The sequence below is a fragment of the Poecilia formosa genome, unplaced genomic scaffold (assembly GCF_000485575.1).
Source record: "Poecilia formosa unplaced genomic scaffold, Poecilia_formosa-5.1.2 Scaffold91, whole genome shotgun sequence".
NCBI lineage: Eukaryota > Metazoa > Chordata > Actinopteri > Cyprinodontiformes > Poeciliidae > Poecilia > Poecilia formosa.
Genome location: NW_006800030.1, coordinates 269,335 through 277,134, shown reverse-complemented (window position 1 = coordinate 277,134; position 7,800 = coordinate 269,335). Strand labels below are relative to the sequence as shown.

Genomic DNA, 7,800 nt, shown 5'->3' with positions numbered 1-7,800 from the left:
AGATAGATAGATAGATAGATAGATAGATAGATAGATAGATAGATAGATAGATAGATAGATAGATAGATAGATAGACATATAATGAGCCCAGCAGATGCACAGTTCCTCCAGGTGTTTGCTAATTGCTGCTGGCTAGTCTGAAGGAGCTGAGTGGGGGAGTTGTGGGGGATTGCTGCTCTGTGAGGCTGAAACTCTGAAGCCTGGAATCTGCAGCTCTGTGGAGGAGCTTTGTCCTCTAATGTGGTGCTAGGTCCCACCAAGTGTTTTGGACAGCTGAATGGTTGCCATGGAGATGAAATGATTTCTCAAACATCCATGAAACAATTAAGACAACACTCCAGGTATGTTTTTGAGGAGGGAATAACATTCTAACATGATGCAAAGCTCAAAAACCTGTATCTTTAACTTCTCTGATTTCTGGTAATTTCTTCATCAGACTGAAGCAGAAGATTTGCTGGAAGGATGTGACAGAAGATGTTCTATGATCTAAGAAACATGGCTGCTTTCATGTTGGGTTACTGGAGCTCTTAACACCTGTGAGAGAGCCAGACTTCATTATTTTTCTTTGAAGCACGACTTGTCTGCATAATCATCATGAAAACATAATACAAATGTTTTCTATTATGAAACAGAACAAAGAGCCTCTTCTGAGTCTTTATAAAAACACCCAGTTGACAAATAGACTCAAGTCTAGCAAGCAGGCGTCGGCTCCTAGTGCTCAGCCGTTACAGAGAGATCATTAAAGATTTAGATGCTCTTTCAGGGCTTTGACAACACTCTGCACCTCCCACCTCTCCTACATCAGAATCTAAAGAGTGAGATTGATGAGGATGGATTATCTAAACACTGATCTGTGTGTCTGAATGTTTCCTCTGATTTACACAACGATGACTGTGATCACAAAGGACAGGAGGAGCAACGGCTGCTTTTCAATAAAAGCTCAGGTTGATCTTTCACAAGTTAATAATACTGACTCATGATCAACAGTTAGTAAACCAGTTTAAAAATAAATACAAAACTACAATACAATGTGCAGGGAAGAAGAGGATTAACACAAATATGTTGAGCTTCTCTTGTCCTTCTTTAATATGTGTTACTATTACCATTACTAATAGTGTTATTATTGTTATTATAGTTTTTTATTTGATTTGTTTGCTAAATAACTAAGATGATTTATTACATATTATACTGCCAAAAACTTGGCACTTATTCTGATTCTGTTAGTTGTTATTTACAACTATTATTATTATTATTATTATTATTATTATTATTATTATTATTATTATTATTATTATTATTATTATTATTGTTGTTGTTGTTGTTGTTCAGTGAATTTGCTTGTCCTGTTATGAAAGTCAATTTCTTGTTGTTTTGCTTGTATGTAAAGTAATTTATTAATTGGTTCTTTAGCACAGAACCATGGTTTTATTTAGATATTAATGATAATTACTGAGTCGTTATATATATCGTTATGTATAATGATATATAATTATCAGAAATATCTAAATAAAAACATGATATTCATATGAATGTTCAGTTGCAACAGACTGTGTCGCCAGAGACAGAGACAGACAGGACAGATAATCATGCACACACACACTCACACCCAGGGAGAATTTAGAGAAACTAATTAACCTGACAGTCATGTTTTTGGACTGTGGGAAGAAGCCAGAGTACCCAGAGAGAACCCACCATGCAAGGGGAGAACATCCAAACTCCATGCAGAAAGACCTGGGGCCGGGAATCGAACCCAGAACCTGGTAACTGGTAAAATGAAATAAGTTTTGATTTCTTTTTACTCCTTTTCAAACTGAAAAGCAGTGGTAAGGTTATTACATTGTTGTTAGTTTTATATGCACATGTTTTCTCTTATTCTACTTTACTTGCTTTCATTGGTTAAGAAAAACAGTTTGAAATAGATTAATACATAAATAGGGTTTATGACTCGCTATCTGTCTATGCTAGCTGGGGCCTGTTAGCCAACGTCTGCAAAGCTGTGATCTGGAGGATTCCTGACTGCTTCAATCATCATTTTAGCTTCCTGTTGTGTGCGGTCGCTGGGCGCTGGAGAAGCCTGGCAGCAGTGGTCAGTTATCAGCCAGGTTTGGATGTCTGGTCCACTTGGACCAGATTGTTGGGGTCATTAGAGAATTTCGAAGGAGCTGGAATATCAAACATAAACAAACATAAACAAGCAAAAAATAAGTTTTTTTAAACATGGGGATGTATGCTCCACTCCCTATGAATGGAATTACTCACTGGGAAGAAGGAACATCTCCAAAATGTGTAAATAGGTTTAAAACTGAAGGTAGATGTGAGGTTTTCTGTTCTAATGTGTCGAATCATCATGGTGTTTTATTTTAAAAGAGTACCTTTTATCACATGTCATAATGAAAGGAATCTAATCTGATGGTTGCGGTAAATGATGGTAGATCAACAGTTTGGACACATAATGAAATGATTTATGTCATTTCACCTTTGAAACCTGAAAGTGAAGCAGAGAGCATCCCGTCCTGCTCCATGTCTCTGACATGATGCGTAGATTTAATTGTGAGTTTGTAAGTGGAGACATGTCACACTGACCAGAATTTGGCTGTGATCATGTCTCCTGCTGCTCTGTAGAGTCTGAATGTGATTTTTTATGAGTCTCCCTGCTGCTCTGGGACATCATCAGTGCAGTAATCACTGCAAAGCAGACACAGTGTCTTCCTGCTTAATGTTGTGTGTAAAACGGAGGTGATAACAGGAGGGGGAGATGAGACCGAGGATGAGGAGGATGAGGAGGATGAGGAGATACTGAACCTACTTCTCATTCAGTCCCATGGGACAATGAACGTACCATCAGTAAAACAAGATGGCTAAAGGCCAACGGGTTTTAGCATGACTCAGAAAGAGTCTGAGAAAGAGAAGTGATGCAGAATAAATCAGGTTACAGGGAGGAATCTGGTTAACGCAGAAAGATGGGAGAAGATGGGAGCGTCCACAAGAACAGTGAACAACAAAGCTGGATGTTCAGTAGAACTCTTTGCAACTGTGGCAGAAGTTCTTCAAGTGTTCGACTGCAACACCATCAACATGGAATCCATCATTGTTGTTATGTTTGACTCTTTTAGGGTTATAGTTCATTTTAGAGGAGTTTTCTAGGTCCAGATGAATATACAAGAAAGTAACTTTCACACTAGAACCTTTTTATTTTTTTTAACCGTTTTAGTTCTTCTAAAACAGTTCCTGTGTAGACATAAGGTACAGACAGACAGTTTAAAACTTTTCCCTTTTAGAAAAAAACATTCCTGGAGAACAGAGCTGAAATCCTAACTGACCCAAAGATGTAAATAAAATTGGTCTGAATTCATGTCAGACAGGGGGAATCTTTACATTCAGTAAAATCCTGGTTACAGCTGGAACTCCTTGATCATTTTCTCCTCTGTTCCAGTTGGTGAAGGTCTAACCCATAACATCATTTTGCTGTAAATCAATCTTCTTCTCTCCAGAAAGTGGGCTTTATCGTTTTTAGCAATGATGTTAATCAGATGAAATACTTTTAAAAAAATGTATCTCTGTCATGATCTTTGATGACACACAGTCATGACTTTCAATTAGCTGATTGAATTAATTGCTGCTTTAACTGATGAGATGTTTTAAGGGACAAAAGAAACAACCCACATGGATTTAATTAGGAGTTACTTAACTTTACAACATGAAGTGACTCCATGTTTTAAGAAAAACAGCCAGAGCTGTGGATGAGCATCGGTGAGCTGTCCCAATACGAGCTGCTGAAGTGTGTGTGTGGGTGTGTATGTGTGACGACAGGGTGGGGGTGTAAAGAGAAAGTAGGCTAGGAGGCAAATGAGAGAGAGAGAGGTGCTGAAGGTGACCTAATATCAGAGAGTGAAGCACACATTGATTGTGGAGGACGGGATTTTTGGAAGGACGTCCAAGTCAGACTGAGGATCAGCAGCAGCCAGTGTGTGGATATTTAAGCACCCTTAGATTCTCAGTAGGAAACCAGTCATCCACTGGGAGAGCTCTTTGATTAACTGGGGACGGTGTGTACGGAACGTCAAAACCTTTAATGCTCTATGAACATTTTCCCACCAAAATATCATTACAGCCTTCAAACAGCATCTTTTCTTCACCTCTGTTAGGAATTCAAAATCTTTGTGCATTTATTTTTATTAACTGGTTCCTCTTTGGACTTTTATTTTGAAGTAGCAAAGCAGGTGGTTCTTGTTCAATGAAACACTTAGCATGTATGGAAAGTCATAAGTGACACTACTGAATATATTACAAAGGCCCAAAATTGATGTTTATAAATGAGAAAACTGTAATAAAATTGGAGGAATCTGGACGACAGCACCGGAAGCAGGTTGGTACTCTGACTGAGGAAACAATGGGGTCAGGTTACCACGAGATGTTGGAGAACCATCTGGTGTCTATCAGAGGAATCCAGCTCCTATTTAAAGGCACATCCAGGTTGATGGCCTGCAGCTGGAGCTACACCTGCCTGACTCACCCTGCAGGAGAAAAGGAGGGCACACACACACACACACACACACACACACACACACACACACACACACACGCACGCACTCAGCTCCGTGTTTATATGGAAATGTGAAATATTTGTTTTTATTAAAATTTTACTATGATTTCCTCATTTAATTAGGGCAACCAGTGGTAAATTGAGACCTTTAAAATGTATTGAAAAAATATATATTTGTTTAATTCCCTATTTTATTCAAATGATCAACTCTAACAGCAGTAATGACTAGCCTTTTACAGAAGCAATATCTTCTGGAACTGGTTCCAACAAGCAGAACAAACAGATAGAGGAGTGGAGGTGGGGGGAGGAGTAAAGAAGAAGGGAGAAGGAGACAGAGGAAAGAATGAGACAGAATGTACTATAAATCATGTCTGTAAATGGTCAATATGAATTCATTTCCCACTAGTAACAGAATACCATGAGGCAAAGCTGTCGGCTGGCCTGGCTGCTGCCAGCATTGTTCTGTTTATGACAACATGTAGTAGTCATAACAGCCTGCTACACCTCCATGTTTTATAAAAATGTGCAAATATTAGTATGTAGAAATATCTCTGCCTGTGTGCAGGTGGTCCCAGAAACGGTCTACCCCCAGCCTCCTCCTGCTGATATTCCTCTGGGCCAAACTGACACGTTTCCTCCCAGCTGTCACTGTAATTTATCCAGTTTTGTCCTTTTCCTGCTGCTGACACTGAGATAAGCTGTGTTCACCATTGATTAAGGCTCAGCACATTGATGACCTGCAGTAACAGCAACACGAGCTGCAGCTGCTGCGTTTGAAAAGGTTACTGAAGAAGAGCCGATGCGGAGATCTGTAGAAATGTTTAAAGTGTCACTGACACGATTAAACCACTGACACGACTTAAACAGATGAACTCCTGTGCTTTCATACTGAGTACTCAAAAGCTTTTCATGATACATATTTCTCACAGAATAAATACAGTATCGCGGTTTCCTTCTGAGTCATATCCCGGCGCCATCTTGTGATGTGATCAGGGTAAGTCAAACCTTAAACAGCCCTCAGTACACAGTGAAGGAGGTTGTGAGGATTTCAGCGAAGATGTGAGCAATTTATCTGTGGTTTTGGAGTGATGAAGAAGAGGGAACTTCTACTGAAAGACTTCCTTTCAGTAGAAGTCTTTCTGAGCCATATTGTTCAGTCGGTGACTCCAATGTTTCTGGGGAGGAGGGATCCGAGAGTGAGAGGCTGGAGATGGATGTCTGTCGCCTCCAGAACACTGAATGGTAATAAACAGATCTATGTAAGTAAAGGCTGGCAGATCTGCATCTATAGGATTCTGTCAGAAATATTTATTATTAAAATATTTTGTGTACAGAGAATGAAAGCACAGCAGTAGCTCATCTTTTTAAATCATGTAAGTAGTTTTATTGTGAAACAATAATGATATTTTCTCATAGGTTTGGAGTCCTCAGGAAAAAACTCAAAGGATATTGAAAAATGGTTGGGTAGAACAAAGTTACCAGAAAGTACTTTTCTTCACACTCGGTGCTACATGTCAGCACAACATCTAGATTATGAACAACCCCAATCATGTAAAAATAAAAATATAATGAGCTGCATCCCAACATGCCCTGTTTCCAACATGGATGAAATTCAGTGTATGAAGAACTTGCCGATGTAAAAAGTGTCCAGTGTGCCCCTCTCCCCTCCCCTGCTGCTCAGACATTACTTCCAGCACTTCATCACCTTTTGCATGCATTTGACCTGCTGGCGTTGCAGCTTCTACTAGTGGTCAACGGATGACAAACAACTCTGTCATAAAAAGGCTCGACAACAATCTGCTGCTGTTCTGCCAATCCTGATTTATCATCAACTGCTCCTTTTTGACGCACCACTAAATCCTTTGTCTGCACCTGCACTCCAATTACAGAAAACAGTAATAATGTACAAACCTGCTGGCACCTGCAGGAAGCAGAACAGGATGGGTGTCAGCATCCAGATGGAAGTCCTGTGCAGACCAGGCGGGTTTGGGCTCACTGAAGTCATTTGTAGTCTATATAATCTCTCTAGTTTGCTTCTCTCTTGCTTTACTGTGGAGCCTACAGATACCTCCTTCCTATCCATTACCTGTGTCATGTGTCGGGGTCGGGCAGCTTCGCTCTGTCTTCCAGCTCTGTCAGCACTTTCGAGGGTCAGGCAGATAAATGAGCAGATCAGGACCTTGGTGTGCTGCTGAGACATTAATTGAATTGCTGTTTTATGAAAGGGTACCACAAATGTTGAGCTCCTGGAATTTCACTGATTCATTTTCAGTAAGGGCCTGAGACAGACTGGCGACCTGTCCAGGGTGACCCCGCCTCTCGCCCAGAATGTTAGCTGGAGATAGGCACCAGTACCTCCCGACCCCACTAGGGACAAGGGTGTAAGAAAATGGATGGATGGATGGATGGATGGATGGATGGATTTTCAGTAAGTCTAAATTCATTATTGCCTTTTATTATTTCAGTGTCATTCGTGGGGTTTTTAGTCCCAGAGGAGCACCAACAGTTTTGTCGGTGTGTGCACATTGTGTCTCTGCAGCACATAACAACAATAATTTTCATTATCCCAACAGATGGCGGCAGCACATGTGCTGAGGCTGCAGATGACATCCCAACACATCCACAAGGAGCACAGCTCTGAATCACGACTGGACTCACTGCTGGCTGTGTGTCTGACCGATGCGGGGTCAAAGGTAAGGTTGGGCTGCCGGTCCACACACAACATGCCGATGTGAATGGACCAGCAGCCCTCCAGCATGTCATGAATAATAAAAGAGAGCCAGAAAACACACATGTCTCTGTACGGCGGCTGAGACTGGACAGTCTTCATCCACCTCAGCTTCGTGTCAGACCTTTGTTCATAGGAGATGAAGGTTACAGATTCAGCATCATGCCTTCAGTGCTTGTGTGTTGTTGTGCTGATTTTTATTCAACTCAGCAGCCTCTCTGGTACAACAACAACATTTTTCCTCGTGACGTTTTAAAATTCTGACTGTACACATTTCCTTACAGCAGCCTTCACAGGCCAGTGAGGCGCTTCAAGGCTCATTAGATGTGATCATATACAGGAGCCGGAGAAGACCAGCGTTAGATAGAACCTCATACATCAATGGGAAGAAAAACTAAATCAGAAAGAGAACCCAGGATCTTCTTGCTTCAAAAAACGGCTTGGAAAAATGATTCATGCTTGACCTGTATTTTATTTTGTGACATAACAATCTTCAGTGTATTTTGTTGTAAAATACCAGATTAAATTC

General features: G+C 40.6%; 1 long non-coding RNA gene across 1 annotated transcript in view; it reads right to left on the bottom strand.

Annotated features, from left to right (window-relative positions):
- The window catches only part of LOC107836842 (uncharacterized), a 75,168-nt gene extending 67,607 nt beyond the window's left edge, over positions 1 to 7,561 (bottom strand). The window contains exon 1 of the long non-coding RNA XR_001662810.1: positions 7,542 to 7,561. This is a non-coding gene — a long non-coding RNA (uncharacterized LOC107836842). The remainder of the gene's footprint in view (positions 1 to 7,541) is intronic.
- Positions 7,562 to 7,800: the final 239 nt, after the last annotated feature.